The sequence below is a fragment of the Hyla sarda genome, chromosome 5 (assembly GCF_029499605.1).
Source record: "Hyla sarda isolate aHylSar1 chromosome 5, aHylSar1.hap1, whole genome shotgun sequence".
NCBI classification, from domain to species: Eukaryota; Metazoa; Chordata; class Amphibia; order Anura; family Hylidae; genus Hyla; species Hyla sarda.
This window is the reverse complement of record NC_079193.1, coordinates 245,009,470-245,024,438: the sequence shown is the minus strand read 5'-3', so window position 1 is coordinate 245,024,438 and position 14,969 is coordinate 245,009,470. Positions and strand designations below refer to the sequence as shown.

General features: G+C 42.4%; 1 protein-coding gene across 4 annotated transcripts in view; it reads left to right on the top strand.

Annotated features, from left to right (window-relative positions):
• The window catches only part of ZNF407 (zinc finger protein 407), a 598,515-nt gene continuing 583,546 nt past the window's right edge, over window positions 1-14,969 (top strand). The window contains exon 1 of one of the 4 annotated variants that reach the window (XM_056521427.1): window positions 1-895. The gene's annotated coding sequence lies outside the window, so the exon portion shown is untranslated. The other 3 variants (XM_056521429.1, XM_056521428.1, XM_056521431.1) reach the window with 3 other exon arrangements.

Sequence of the window (14,969 nt, the reverse complement as noted above, 5' to 3'; positions counted from 1 at the left end):
GTCAGATCAATACAAAAATGGCACTGCTAAAAACTTCAGATCACGGCACAAAAAATGAGCCCTTAAACCGGCCCATAAGGGTAAAAATAAAAAAGTTATCATTTTAATCGTATGGACCTACAGAATAAAGAGGTGTCAAAGGTTACAAAATGGCGTTTTTTCTTCAATTTTGTCACAAAGATTTTTTTTTCCATTTTGCCGTAGATTTTTGGGTAAAATGACTGATGTCATTACAAAGTAGAATTGGTGGCGCAAAAAATAAGCCATCATATGGATTTTTAGGTGCAAAATTGAAAGGGTTATGATTTTAAAAAGGTAAGGAGGAAAAAAAAAAGAAAAACCCTTCATCCCAAGGGGTTAAAAAGAAAAAAAATGCTAAAATTAAAATTCCCTGTGTACTCAAGACTAAAATATGAAGTGTGTTAAGTGTTAAACAATGCGGTGTGCAGCCGTAGATGACAGGCTTGTGTGTACACTTGCAGTTTCCTTTCCATGTACAGTACATGGCGCTGGCCTGGAGGTGCAGAGCTCTATCACCAGGACATTCAATGCACTGATAGTGAACACACAGGCCGCTTCTCTATGGCTGCACACCGCTTAGCGGACTAGCACGGTTCTCTGCCGAGCTGACAAGCAGCAGTCCTCCCTCTGGTACTTGTAGTCCGCCATATCTCCACCACACACAGCTCGGCCTCAGGGTCCTGTAAGGAAGCACAGCACTCTCCACTTTCTATATGAATAGCGCCAAAACAACAGCGGTCACGTGACCCAGCAGCTCCGCCCACTTGCGTTTCGCGTTTCACAGGATCTGTGACGCACGTGCGTCCCGTGTCTACGGCAGGCCACTGGTGACTAAGATCATCGCGGGCGAACGCGCAACATTTTATCAAAACCGGTAAGTGTGTTTTGTCACCGAGGCTGGGGCCTGTCACCAAACAGCGGGATGTGAGCGGGCTGTCATTGTCTTTATTGTGAGGGGTTTAGTAGAGGAGGTTGGCGTGTTCTCACTGTACTCAGGACCGCTGCCTGCTTAGGGCTTTTTGGGCCTCTACGCCGCCGTCGTTTTGTCCTGTACGGCTGCGGATGGTGTGTAACTTTTGATTGGCCGAGGAGATGATCCTCACTCACGCCCATTTACCGTCACTTTAGTCTTCTGTGGCACCGGAGTGCTTGCTGGACGTCACACTTGTGTCACACCTGCGGCTTCTGTTATATCCAGGCTGTGTGAACAGGTTCCAACGTCTCATGCGCATCACACAGAGTAACGATGAGTGGTCAGCAGGTGACACCATGCACACGAGAAGAAACAGGCGGTGGTATATGTGCAGGGCTGGGGCAAGGATTTTGCCTTCACAACCCTTATGCCTCCTGCCCTTTGCCCCCTACGTATAAAATATAACAATGCCCAGTGATGTCACAGTACAGCGATAAAACACCCAATGATGTCACAGTACAGGGATAATATGCACAGTGATGTCACAGTACAGGGATAATACACAGTGATGTTACAGTACAGGGATAATACAGCCAGTGATGTCACAGTACAGGGATAATACAGCCAGTGATGTCACAGTACAGGGATAATACACACAGTGATGTCACAGTACAGCAATAATACACACAGTGATGTCACAGTACAGCAATAATACACACAGTGATGTCACAGTACAGGGATAATACACACAGTGATGTCACAGTACAGCAATAATACACACAGTGATGTCACAGTACAGGGATAATATACACAGTGATGTCACAGTACAGGGATAATACACACAGTGATGTTACAGTACAGAGATAATACACACAGTGATGTCACAGTACAGGGATAATTCAGCCAGTGATGTCACAGTACAGGGATAATACACACAGTGATGTCACAGTACAAGGATAATACACACAGTGATGTCACAGTACAGCAATAATACACACAGTGATGTCACAGTACAGCAATAATACACACAGTGATGTCACAGTACAGCAATAATACACACAGTGATGTCACAGTACAGAGATAATACACACAGTGATGTCACAGTACAGCAATAATACACACAGTGATGTCACAGTACAGGGATAATACGCACAGTGATGTTACAGTACAGAGATAATACACACAGTGATGTCACAGTACAGGGATAATACACACAGTGATGTCACAGTACAGCAATAATACACACAGTGATGTCACAGTACAGGGATAATACACACAGTGATGTCACAGTACAGCAATAATACACACAGTGATGTCACAGTACAGGGATAATATACACAGTGATGTCACAGTACAGGGATAATACACACAGTGATGTCACAGTACAGCAATAATACACACAGTGATGTCACAGTACAGGGATAATACACACAGTGATGTCACAGTACAGCAATAATACACACAGTGATGTCACAGTACAGGGATAATATACACAGTGATGTCACAGTACAGGGATAATACACACAGTGATGTTACAGTACAGAGATAATACACACAGTGATGTCACAGTACAGGGATAATTCAGCCAGTGATGTCACAGTACAGGGATAATACACACAGTGATGTCACAGTACAAGGATAATACACACAGTGATGTCACAGTACAGCAATAATACACACAGTGATGTCACAGTACAGCAATAATACACACAGTGATGTCACAGTACAGAGATAATACACACAGTGATGTCACAGTACAGCAATAATACACACAGTGATGTCACAGTACAGGGATAATACGCACAGTGATGTTACAGTACAGAGATAATACACACAGTGATGTCACAGTACAGGGATAATTCAGCCAGTGATGTCACAGTACAGGGATAATACACACAGTGATTTCACAGTACAGGGATAATACACACAGTGATTTCACAGTACAGGGATAATACACACAGTGATGTCACAGTACAGGGATAATACACAGTGATGTCACAGTACAGGAATAATATACACAGTGATGTCACAGTACAGGGATAATACACAGTGATGTTACAGTACAGGGATAATACAGCCAGTGATGTCACAGTATAGGGATAATACACACAGTGATGTCACAGTACAGCAATAATGCACACAGTGATGTCACAGTAAAGGGATAATATACACAGTGATGTCACAGTACAGCAATAATACACACAGTGATGTCACAGTACAGGGATAATTCAGCCAGTGATGTCACAGTACAGGGATAATACACACAGTGATGTCACAGTACAGGGATAATACACACAGTGATGTCACAGTACAGGGATAATACACACAGTGATGTCACAGTACAGGGATAATACACAGTGATGTCACAGTACAGGGATAATACACAGTGATGTCACAGTACAGGGATAATACACAGTGATGTCACAGTACAGGGATAATACACAGTGATGTCACAGTACAGGGATAATACACAGTGATGTCACAGTACAGGGATAATACACAGTGATGTCACAGTACAGGGATAATACACAGTGATGTCACAGTACAGGGATAATACACAGTGATGTCACAGTACAGGGATAATATACACAATGTTGTCACAGTACAGGGATAATACACACAGTGATGTCACAGTACAGGGATAATACACAGTGATGTCACAGTACAGGGATAATACACACAGTGATGTCACAATACATGGATAATACATGCAGTGATGTCACAGTACAGGGATAATACGCAGTGATGTTACAGTACAGGGATAATACACACTGTGATGTCACAGTACAGGGATAATACACAGTGATGTCACAGTACAGGGATAATACACACAGTGATGTCACAGTACAGGGTTAATACGCACAGTGATGTCACAGTACACGGTTAATATGCACAGTGATGTCACAGTACAGGGATAATACACAGTGATGTCACAGTACAGGGATAATACACAATGATGTCACAGTACAGGGATAATACACAGTGATGTCACAGTACAGGGATAATATACACAGTGTTGTCACAGTACAGGGATAATACATGCAGTGATGTCACAGTACAGGGATAATACGCAGTGATGTTACAGTACAGGGATAATACGCAGTGATGTCACAGTACAGGGATAATACACACTGTGATGTCACAGTACAGGGATAATACACACAGTGATGTCACAGTACAGGGATAATACACACAGTGATGTCACAGTACAGGGATAATACACACAGTGATGTCACAGTACAGGGATAATACATACAGTGATGTCACAGTACAGGGGTAATACACAGTGATGTCACAGTACAGGGATAATATACACAGTGATGTCACAGTACAGGGATGATACAGCCAGTGATGTTACAGTACAGGGGTAACACACACAGGGATGTCACAGTACAGGGATAATTCGCACGGTGATGTCACAGTACAGGGATAATACACACGGTGATGTTACAGTACAGGGATAATACACACGGTGATGTCACAGTACAGGGATAATACACTCAGTGATGTTACAGTACAGGGGTAATACACACAGTGATGTCACAGTACAGGCGTAATACACACTGTGATGTTACAGTACAGGGATAATACACACGGTGATGTCACAGTACAGGGATAATACACTCAGTGATGTTACAGTACAGGGGTAATACACACAGTGATGTCACAGTACAGGGGTAATACACACAGTGATGTCACAGTACAGGGATAATACACTCAGTGATGTTACAGTACAGGCGTAATACACACTGTGATGTCACAGTACAGGGATAATACATACAGTGATGTCACAGTACAGGGATAATACACACAGTGATGTTACAGTACAGGGGTAACACACACAGCAATGTCATAGTAGAGGGATAATACACAGTACAAGGTTAATATACAATTATAGAACAGTAAAGGGTTAGAACTCACAATAGGGTGAAGGGGGTGAGGATTCGCAGGGTTCAGGGCACAGTATTTACAATGTTACCTGAAACCTGCCTGTCATGCCATAACCATCTGTTCTGTTGCACTCTGGTCCTACCTCTGGCCCCAGCAGGCCCCCATATGAGTCTGTGATCACATGTACAGCAGGGGCTGAGCTGGAGGTCGAGATCGCTCAGTGTATGGCAGTATTTCCCAAGCAGGGTGCATGCAGATAGAGCAAAACTACAACTCCCAGCATGTCCAGACAGCTTTTGGCTGTCTGGGCATTCTGGGAGCTGTGGTTTTCAACAGCTGGATGCACACTGCTTGGGAAACACTGCTGTATGGAGGCAATGAAGAGGTCCATATTAGGGATCGACCGATATCGTTTTTTGTAGGGCCGAGACCGATAATCGGTGGAGATTAGGGCCGATAGCCGATAACTTATACCGATATTCCGGTATAAGTTATCGGCTATTTATCCCCCCGCGACACCGCTGCAGATCATTGATTTAAAGCGGGCGCTTTAAATCAATGCACTGCAGTGGCTTTTTACTATTTATTTTACAGAGTTCACCATGACCACCTCCTCAGGCAGAGAATTCCACAGTCTCACTGCTCTTACAGTAAAGAACCCCCTTTCTGTGCTGGTGTAGAAACCTTCTTTCCTCAAGACGTAGAGGATGCCCCCTTGTTATAGATACAGTCCTGGGTAAAGGGATGTGGTATTCCTATCGCCAGACGCCCAGGACATGCAGTTCCGGGCGCCGGGCAGATGAATTTTTCCTGCCCTTAGTCCGGCTTTGGGTTAGCAGGGCCGGACCTGACAAGCGCGGCGGTGCTCAGCAGTCTGTAAGGAGTGGGCTCCCGACTCCTGCCCGCTCCATACTCTGCAGTCCCCGGCTGTTTTCAATAGCTGGGGGCCTCCGCTAATAGCCAGCATGCAGCGATCTCCATGGTTGGCTGTTAACCCTTTATATCGCTGCTGTCAAAGCTGACAGCGGTGTCTAAAGGGACCTGTGAATGCTCCCTGGTGGGGTGGATCACCTCCCCCCCCCCCCGCCGCAGCGCAATCACGGGGGGAGATCCACTATAGAGGTAGCCGGAGGGCTTACCTCTGTTCCCTGCTGTCCCGGCTCTGTCATTGATAGATCCTGGCTGGACTAGGCTCTATCAATGGAGCGCAGAGCTCACAGATCAATGGAGTTCAATAGAACTCTATTGATCTGTATGAGGAATCTAATGATTCCTCCTAAAAGTCTAATAGTGTAAAAAAAAAAAAAAAAAAAAAATAATAATAATTTTTATAAAAGTTTAAAAGACACATTAACCCCTTCCATGTTAAAAGTTCAAATCACCACCTTTTCCTATATAAAAACATGTAAACATAATAATAATAATAATAATTAGTATTGTTGCGTGCATAATTGTACGAACTATTAAAATATTTAAAAAAAATCGTAAATGTAAAATAAAAATACCAAACCACAGAATTGCAATTTTTATAATATCCATTGGGAAACACTGGTGTAAGTATATGTCTGTATGCCAGCCTGAAAGTGTAGAACAATGTAGACTGTCTTTATGGTGTTCTATGTACAGTAGAAAGGTTTAGTGTAAAAGAAAATATATGGGAATACCATTGCCCTGAAGCAGTGCATTTGGTCTGCAGGGCCAGCTTCAGAGAAGTGTTATGCAGGTGTATTTTTGGGTCCATATAAATTCAAGTGCCGGCCTGACTCTGGGTGTAATGATATAAACTGACCGAATCATAGCAATCTACACGATGTAAAAGGAACAGATATCAGTAGAACATGCCACCTTCCGTTAATGTACTGTGCTCCTGCTCAGATGCTCATGTGCACTCATGTGGCCCCATATGCAGCAAGCTACAATGCTCTGTGAGTTCTCACGTCTTTCTATCATAACCACTTTTTCAGCAAATTGTGTGACCAGACAAGATGAGCAGGTCTCCACTCCCCTTGTGCATCAGTGAGCCATGTGTGGCCAGATCCTGTGGCTAGTTCACCATTTCTCCTTGCTCGGATTATTTTTTAGGGCCGACACTGATACTGATAATATGTGAACTTTGAGGACGATAGCCATTAACTTATACCGATATTCCGGTATAAGTTATCAGTTAATCCCGAAGTAGTGCGGACCCTGGGAACAGGTAATTATAAAACCGGGGATGGGGGAGGCAATGGGGCAGCAGAGACGGTGGTTTCGGGGCGGGGGGGGGATGCGGCTCATTATCGGCAAGGTAATTGCCGATACCGATAATGTCAAAAATCGTGAAATCGGACGATAATATCGGCCAAACCGATAATCGGTCAATCCCTACTGGGCGCACCTCACTGCCGTTTTGGAGATGCTCTAACCTAGTTGTCTAGTCATCACATTTTGACCCTTATTAAAAGTCACTCAGATCCTCATACTTTTCCATTATTTTTTGCCTGCAAAGCATCAACTTCATAATTTGACGGCTCATTTGCTACCTAATACATACCACCAGGAGCGTAACTATAGGGGCTGCAGACGTAGCCGTTGCATCAGGTCCCTGGTGACTTTATAAAGCAGAGCTATGTGTGTGTGTCTTATGAAGCAGAGCAGTGTGTATGTGTGAGTGTGTGTGTTTGTGTGTGTGTTTGTCTTATAAACCAGAGCTGTGTGTGTGTCTCTTATAAAGCAGAGCTATGTATGTGTGTGTCTTATGAAGCAGAGCTATGTGTGTGTGTCTTATGAAGCAGAGCAGTGTGTATGTGTGAGTGTGTGTGTTTGTGTGTGTTTGTCTTCTAAAGCAGAGCTGTGTGTGTGTGTCTTATGAAGCAGAGCAGTGTGTATGTGTGAGTGTGTGTGTTTGTGTGTGTGTTTTGTCTTATAAAGCAGAGCTGTGTGTGTGTCTCTTATAAAGCAGAGCTATGTATGTGTGTGTCTTATGAAGCAGAGCTATGTGTGTGTGTCTTATGAAGCAGAGCAGTGTGTATGTGTGAGTGTGTGTGTTTGTGTGTGTGTTTTGTCTTATAAAGCAGAGCTGTGTGTGTGTCTCTTATAAAGCAGAGCTATGTATGTGTGTCTTATGAAGCAGAGCTATGTGTGTGTGTCTTATGAAGCAGAGCAGTGTGTATGTGTGTGTTTGCCTTATAAAACAGAGCAGTGTGTATGTGTGTGTTTGTCTTATAAAGCAGAGCAGTGTGTATGTGTGTGTTTGTCTTATAAAGCAGAGCTGTGTGTTTGTATCTCTTATGAAGCAGAGCTATAGTCATCTATGTTACCTCTGAGACCTGAACCATACTACAGGTGGGTTCACACCACGTTTTTGCAATACAGTTTTTTTTTTCAGGTTTTTGATAAAAAAACGGATTCCTCAAAACCTGACTAAACTGTATCAAAACGTGTGTACACAGTTTTATCTGTATACGGTTGAAAACCATATACGGTTTGAAAAGTGATGTCCGGTTGCATCCGTTTTTTTAAGAAAAAAAAGCATACATTTTGAACTTTTCACTCCATTATGAATAAAGTTTCACTTGTTTGATTGAAATTCCAAGAAAAAAAACTGTGCAAAGTCAAAAACCATATGGTAAAAACTGGATGGAACCGTACACACTTACAGTTCTGTACGGTTCCAATTGACTCCCATGTTAAAATAAAACGTATACGGGTCAATACGTTTTTTCACCTGGACCAAAAACCATGGTAGGCCACGGTTTTCTGTCCAGAAAAAAAAAAGTAAAAAACCGTGTGGTGTGAAAAACGGACACAACCGTATCCAATATGGTCCATACGGTTTTGAATGGAAAGTCTATGGGCACTGTTTTGTGTACAGTTGCATACGTTTTTTTTTGTTTTTTTTTAAACTGTATCCAAAAACTGTATAGAAAATGGTGGTGTGAACCCACCCTACCTCTGAGACTGGGATCTCGGAGCCTGCAACTTGCTCTGGGGCCTGGCTTACTGCAGCATCCCTCTGGTAAGCTAGGCCTCCTTTACGATGTGACTCCCAACCAATTGTGCCTCTAGCTGTTGCAAAACTATGACTCCCAGCATGCCCAGACAGCCTCTGGTTGCCTGGGCATGCTGGGAGTTTTAGTTTTGCAACAGCTGGAGGCACCCTGGTCGGGAAACACTGATTATATAAAAACATATGCATATATAGAAGATATCTATCTAATACACACAATTACTTTTATGAAAAAAAATAAGTGTGTATATGTAATGGAGATATATAATCTATATATATTATGTTTTAGTAGAGTTTTATTGGAAAGATATATCTCTATCTATCTGCACGCTATATACTTATGATATATTGTATAAACGTGTGTGTGTGTGTGTGTATATATATATATATGTACAGCATGTGTATGTAAATACATTATAGCAATCCTAAAATATGGTATATTTTTATATAGCATATAAAATTATATATATTTTTTTGTACTATGTAGCAGTGTTTCTCAAGAAGGGTTCCTTCAGCTTTTTTAAAACTTTAAAAGTTCAACTCCACACATTAACTTTTCGGGAATGCTGGTAGTTGTTGTTATGCAACAGATGCCGGCCCATATTTTGTGAATCATTGCTATACAGTGGGGATCAAAAGTTTGGGCACCCCAGGTAAAAATTTGTATTAATGTGCATAAAGAAGCCAAGGAAAGATGGAAAAATCTCCAAAAGGCATCAAATTACAGATTAGACATTCTTATAATATGTCAACAAAAGTTAGATTTTATTTCCATCATTTACATTTTCAAAATAACAGTAAAAAAAATTGGCGTCTGCAAAAGTTTGGGCACCCTGCAGAGTTAATATCTTGCACTGCCCCCTTTGGCAAGTATCACAGCTTGTAAACGCTTTTTGTAGCCAGCCAAGAGTCTTTCAATTCTTGTTTGAGGTATCGTCGCCCATTCTTCCTTACAAAAGTCTTCCAGTTATTTGAGATTTCTGGGCTGTCTGTCACGCACTGCTCTTTTAAGGTCTATCCATAGATTTTCAATTATGTTGAGGTCAGGAGATTGTGAAGGCCATGGCAAAACCTTCAGTTTACGCCTCTTGATGTAATCCCCCGTGGATTTCGAGGTGTGTTTAGGATCATTATCCATTTGTAGAAGCCATCCTCTCTTTAACTTCAGCTTTTTCACAGATGGCATCAAGTTAGCATCCAAAATTTGCTGAAATTTAATTGAATCAATTTTTCATTCTACTCGTGAGATGTTCCCTGTGCCACTGGCTGCAATACAACCCCAAAACATGATTGATCCACCCCCATGCTTAACAGTTGGACAGAGGTTCTTTTCATTAAATTCTGTTCCCCTTCATCTCCAAACGTAACTTTTCTCATTCCGGCCAAAAAGTTAAATTTTAACCTCATAGGTCCACAGAACTTTTTTTCCAAAATGCATCAGGCTTGTCTATATGTTCATTTGCAAAGTTCAAATGCTGATTTTTGTGGTGAGGACGTAGAAGAGGTTTTCTTCTGATGACTCATCCATGAAGACCATATTTGTACAAGTATCTCTTTATAGTGGAATAGTGTACCACAACTCCATTGTCTGCCAGATCTTTCTGGAGGGATTGTGCAGTTAAACGTGGGTTTTGAATTGTTTTTCTCACAATCCTGCGAGCTGTTCTGTCTGATATTTTTCTTGGTCTTCCAGATCTTGCTTTAACTTCCACTGTTCCTGATGACTGCCATTTCTTAATTGCATTACGAACAGAGGATATTGACATCTGAAAACGTTTTGCTATCTTCTTATAGCCTTCTCCAGCTATTTTCAGTTTCAGATTTCTAGACAACTGCTTAGAAGAACCCATGGTGCTGATTGTTGGGGAAAGGTCAGAAGAGTCTGGGCATTTAAAACCTTTGAGATTGACATCACCTGGTCTTCCCAGATGATGATTGAGAACAATCCATGACACTGGCAGGCCTCAGCTTTGCAAAGGGGGCAGTGCATGCTATAAATTCTGCAGGGTGCCCAAACTTTTGCAAACGCCATTTTTTTGTTTTCTGTTATTTTGAAAGTGTAAATGATGGAAAAATATCTAACTTTTGTTGAAATATTATAAGAATGTCTAATCTGTAATTTGATGCCTTTTGGAGATTTTTCCATCTTTCCTTGGCTTCTTTATGCACATTAATACAAATTTTTACCTGGGGTGCCCAAACTTTTGATCCCCACTCAGAGGTGTGGACATTTTATAAAAAAACTACTTGTCCATGGGACTAAAATGGAGCAAAATCTACTTGTCCCTCATGACGATCCACTTGTCCGGGCCAATTTTCGCTTTTACGCTCTCTTTTTTTCCTCCTCGCCCTATAATAGCCATAACTGCCTACTATAATTATATATATATATATATATATATATATATATATATATATATATATATAATATATAATATATAATATATAATTATACCTTTACATTTTTCAATAACATATTCTCTGAACCAAAAAATAGGTGGTGAAATTGAAATAGTAAAAGATAATTTTGCAGATTTCGTGGTTTTCTTTTCTGCGCCATTTACCTTGTGGTTGAGATAACATGTTAGTTTCATACTTTAGGCCGCCTGATTACAGCAATACCAGATTTGTATAGTTTAGGTCATGTTTTACAAATTAAAAAAAAATTCTGAACTTATTTGAATTTTTTTAATTGCCATTTTTTGACCCCTGTAGCTTAAATTTTTTCCACATACCAGGCTGTATGAGGGCTCATTTTTTGCGCCATAATCTGTTTTTTGTATCGGTCCCATTTTGGTATTGATCTGATTTTTTAATCACTTTTAACTTTTTTTTTTTTTCTGGGATGTTATAAAAATTGCAATTCTGTGGTTTGGTATTTTTTTTTTTACATTTACCGTACAGGATACATATTGTTATATTTTAATAGGTCGTACAGTTACGCACAAAGCGATAACAAAAATGTTTATTTTTATTATGTTTGCATGTTTTTATATAGGAAAAGGTGGTGATCTGAACTTTTTAACATGGAAGGGTTAATGTGTGTGTTTTTTTTTAAAACTTTTATTAAACTTTTTATTTTTTTACACTTTATTAGACTTAGAGGAGGAATCATTAGATTCCTCATACAGATGAATAGAGTTCTATTGAACTCATTGATCTGTGTGCTCCGTGATCCATTGATGGAGCCTAGTCCAGCCAGGATCTATCAATGACAGAGCCGCGGGACAGCAGGGAACAGAGGTAAGTCCTGCGACTACCTCCATAGTGGATCGTCCCCTCACAATCGCGCTGCGGGGGGGCGATCCACCCCACTAGTCCACCAGGGAGCATTCACATGTCCCTTTAGATGCCGCTGTCAGCGGCAATCTAAAGGGTTAATAGCCAGCCGCGGCATGCTGGCTATTAGCAGCGGCTCCCGGCTACTAAGAACAGCCGGGGGCTGTAGAGTATGGAGCGGTCATGAGTCCGGAGCCTGCTCCATACACCCCTCTGAGTGCCGCATGCTAGCTATTATCGGTGGTATGAAACTTGCGCCCCGTGCAGACGTGCGACCGCTCCTCCCCTCAGCTCTCCGAAGCTAGAGCTGTGTGGAGCAAAGGCAGAGGACGCAGGTCTGCACGGGGAGCAAGAAGCCACGCTGCCTCATCTCCCCCTTGCACGTCTAAGAAGGCAGAGCAGGGGAGAGACAGCTTCTCATCTCCCCCTGCTCTGCTTCGGAGGACACAAGTTTCAACAGCCGGGGGCTGCAGAGTATGGAGCGGGTAGGAGTTGGAAGCCCGCTCCATACAGACTGCAGAGCGCCGCAGCGCTTGTAAGGTCCGGCCCTGCTTGCCAGAAGCCGGGCTAAGGGCCGGAAAAATTCACCTGCCCGGTGCCCGAAACTGCATGTCCCGGGCGTCAGCCGATAGGAATTCCACATCCCTGTCCATTGTGTAGTACAGCAGATGAAAGCAGGATGGAAATATTTGCTTAGTAACATTCCGAGTGTTGGGGCTGGTCAGGTGACTAGGGCAGAAATCGGTAGTTATGAGGAAGCGAGCGCAGAGCGGCAGCAAAGAATGCTGGGACCTGTAGTTCATAGACAGCGTGCAGGGAAGTGAACAAGTAGTACGGCAGATAGGTGTATTAGAGCCATGTACAGGAGATAAAAAGGTCACAGTAGAATAATAGATGCAAGTTTAATGTCCTATGCTGATCTGAGTTTAATTCCATTCGTTGGATTACCCCTTTAACTCCACTCCAAATTATTTCCCTCCTTATATTTCAGTTGTTAACAATTTATCTCAGTCTTTCTTTCATCTCTTGGATGAGGTCCAACTGCTTAAGGCCTAATGTTCGGAAATCCAAAATATTTTTCTCTAATCTCCCTGTTTCATCAGTTGTCATGTTTCCAACCTGTTGTCATTGCTGTTACATCTGTCAGTGGTATCCTATCCATTTGTGTTTTCACGAGAGGATGATCATTTTATTCTTTGGAGGTGTATGTAGAGACAAAATACAGCCAAAAATGAGTAACCAGTGCAAGTTTTTCTATTGGAAGCTCTAGGGGGGGATTTATCAAAACCTGTCCAGAGGAAAAGTTGACCAGTTGCTCATAGCAACCAATCAGCTCGCTTCTTTCATTTTTAAGAAGGCCTCTGCAAAATGAAAGAAGCAATGTGATTGGTTGCTATGGGCAACTGGTCAACTTTTCCTCTGTACAGGTTTTGATAAATCTCCCCCTAAATCTTTAATAAATGTGCACTCTGAGAGTTCTTGCATTCTGTAGGACTTTTCAGGCTGTGCTGGGGATTATCAGAGGTCGACTGAAAACGTTTTCTAGGTATCTACAGTATCTCTGTATAGTATGTGTACCCATAATATGTGTGTGCTACGGCATTAAAAAAAAGACATCTACTTGACCAGATCCCCTGCCTCATCTGTCCAGCAGTCCCTGGTAAGCCAATCGCTGACTGTAGTGATGACCTGTTTGAACCAATTATTTGCTGAGTGAGTGTTTATGTCAGGCTGAAAGCTCAGTGTGGAATGTTGGGATTAAAGGGGTACTCCACTGGAAAACTTTTTGGGGAATTTTAGGTGGCATGCAGTGCCTTTATTCATGGCTCCTAATTAAATAAAGCAGTAAACCAGGCAAAACCAGTCCCAATGACAGATGGCACTTCTCTGTTAGATATTGGAAAATATGCAGCAAAATATGGCTTAAATGGGCACTGTCAGATACAAAAACTTTTGATATGTTGTAATACATGCAAAACCAATAGGTTTTGCAATTGCTTTCATTAGAACATTTACTGAAAAAGCAAGTCAAACATCTGCCCCCCCCCCCACTGCTTTGGACCCATACTAGTCCTGCTGTGTCCATGCGTCATCACCTATGTCATGGACACACTTCCTTGATTGACAGCTGTGAGCGCAGGGCTCACAGCTGGAGGAAGAATCCTCCCACTGTCAGCTTGTGTCCCGCTACTGTCAGTGAGGACAAGCTGGGAGTTGTAGTTTTGCTAATGCTGGGGGAGACGTGAGCAGACAGCATACTGAGGGAGGGGACGGAGACCTGCACAGTGAGGCACAAGTGTAATAAAGAAATAAAGGTGCTAGACACATAAAAATTAGGTGTACATGGTCAGGATTAGGTACTGAGTGGTATATTAACCCCTTAAGGACGCAGGACGTAAATGTACGTCCTGTGAGCTGGTACTTAACTCACCAGGACATACATTTATGTCCTATACATAACCGCGAGCACCATGTGCGGCAGGTCCCGGCTGCTGATAGCAGCCAGGGACCCGCCAGTAACGGCCGACATCCGCGATTGCACGGATGTCTGCCATTAACCCCTCAGATGCTGTGATCAATACAGATCACTGCATCTGCAGCATTGCAGTCACTAAAATGCTGCGCTGCTGCGGCGATCTGATCATCCAGAAAGGCAGACGGAGGTCCCCTCACCTGCCAACGCTGCCTTCCACGGGTCTTCTGCTCTGGTCTGCGATCGAGCAGACCAGAGCAGAAGATGACCGATAACACTGATCAGTGCTATGCCCTATGCATAGGACTGAACAGTATTAGAAATGGAATGATTGCTATAAATAGTCCCCTTTGGGTATTCTTAAAGTTTAAAAATAAAAGTAAAAAAAAAAATTGAAAAACCCC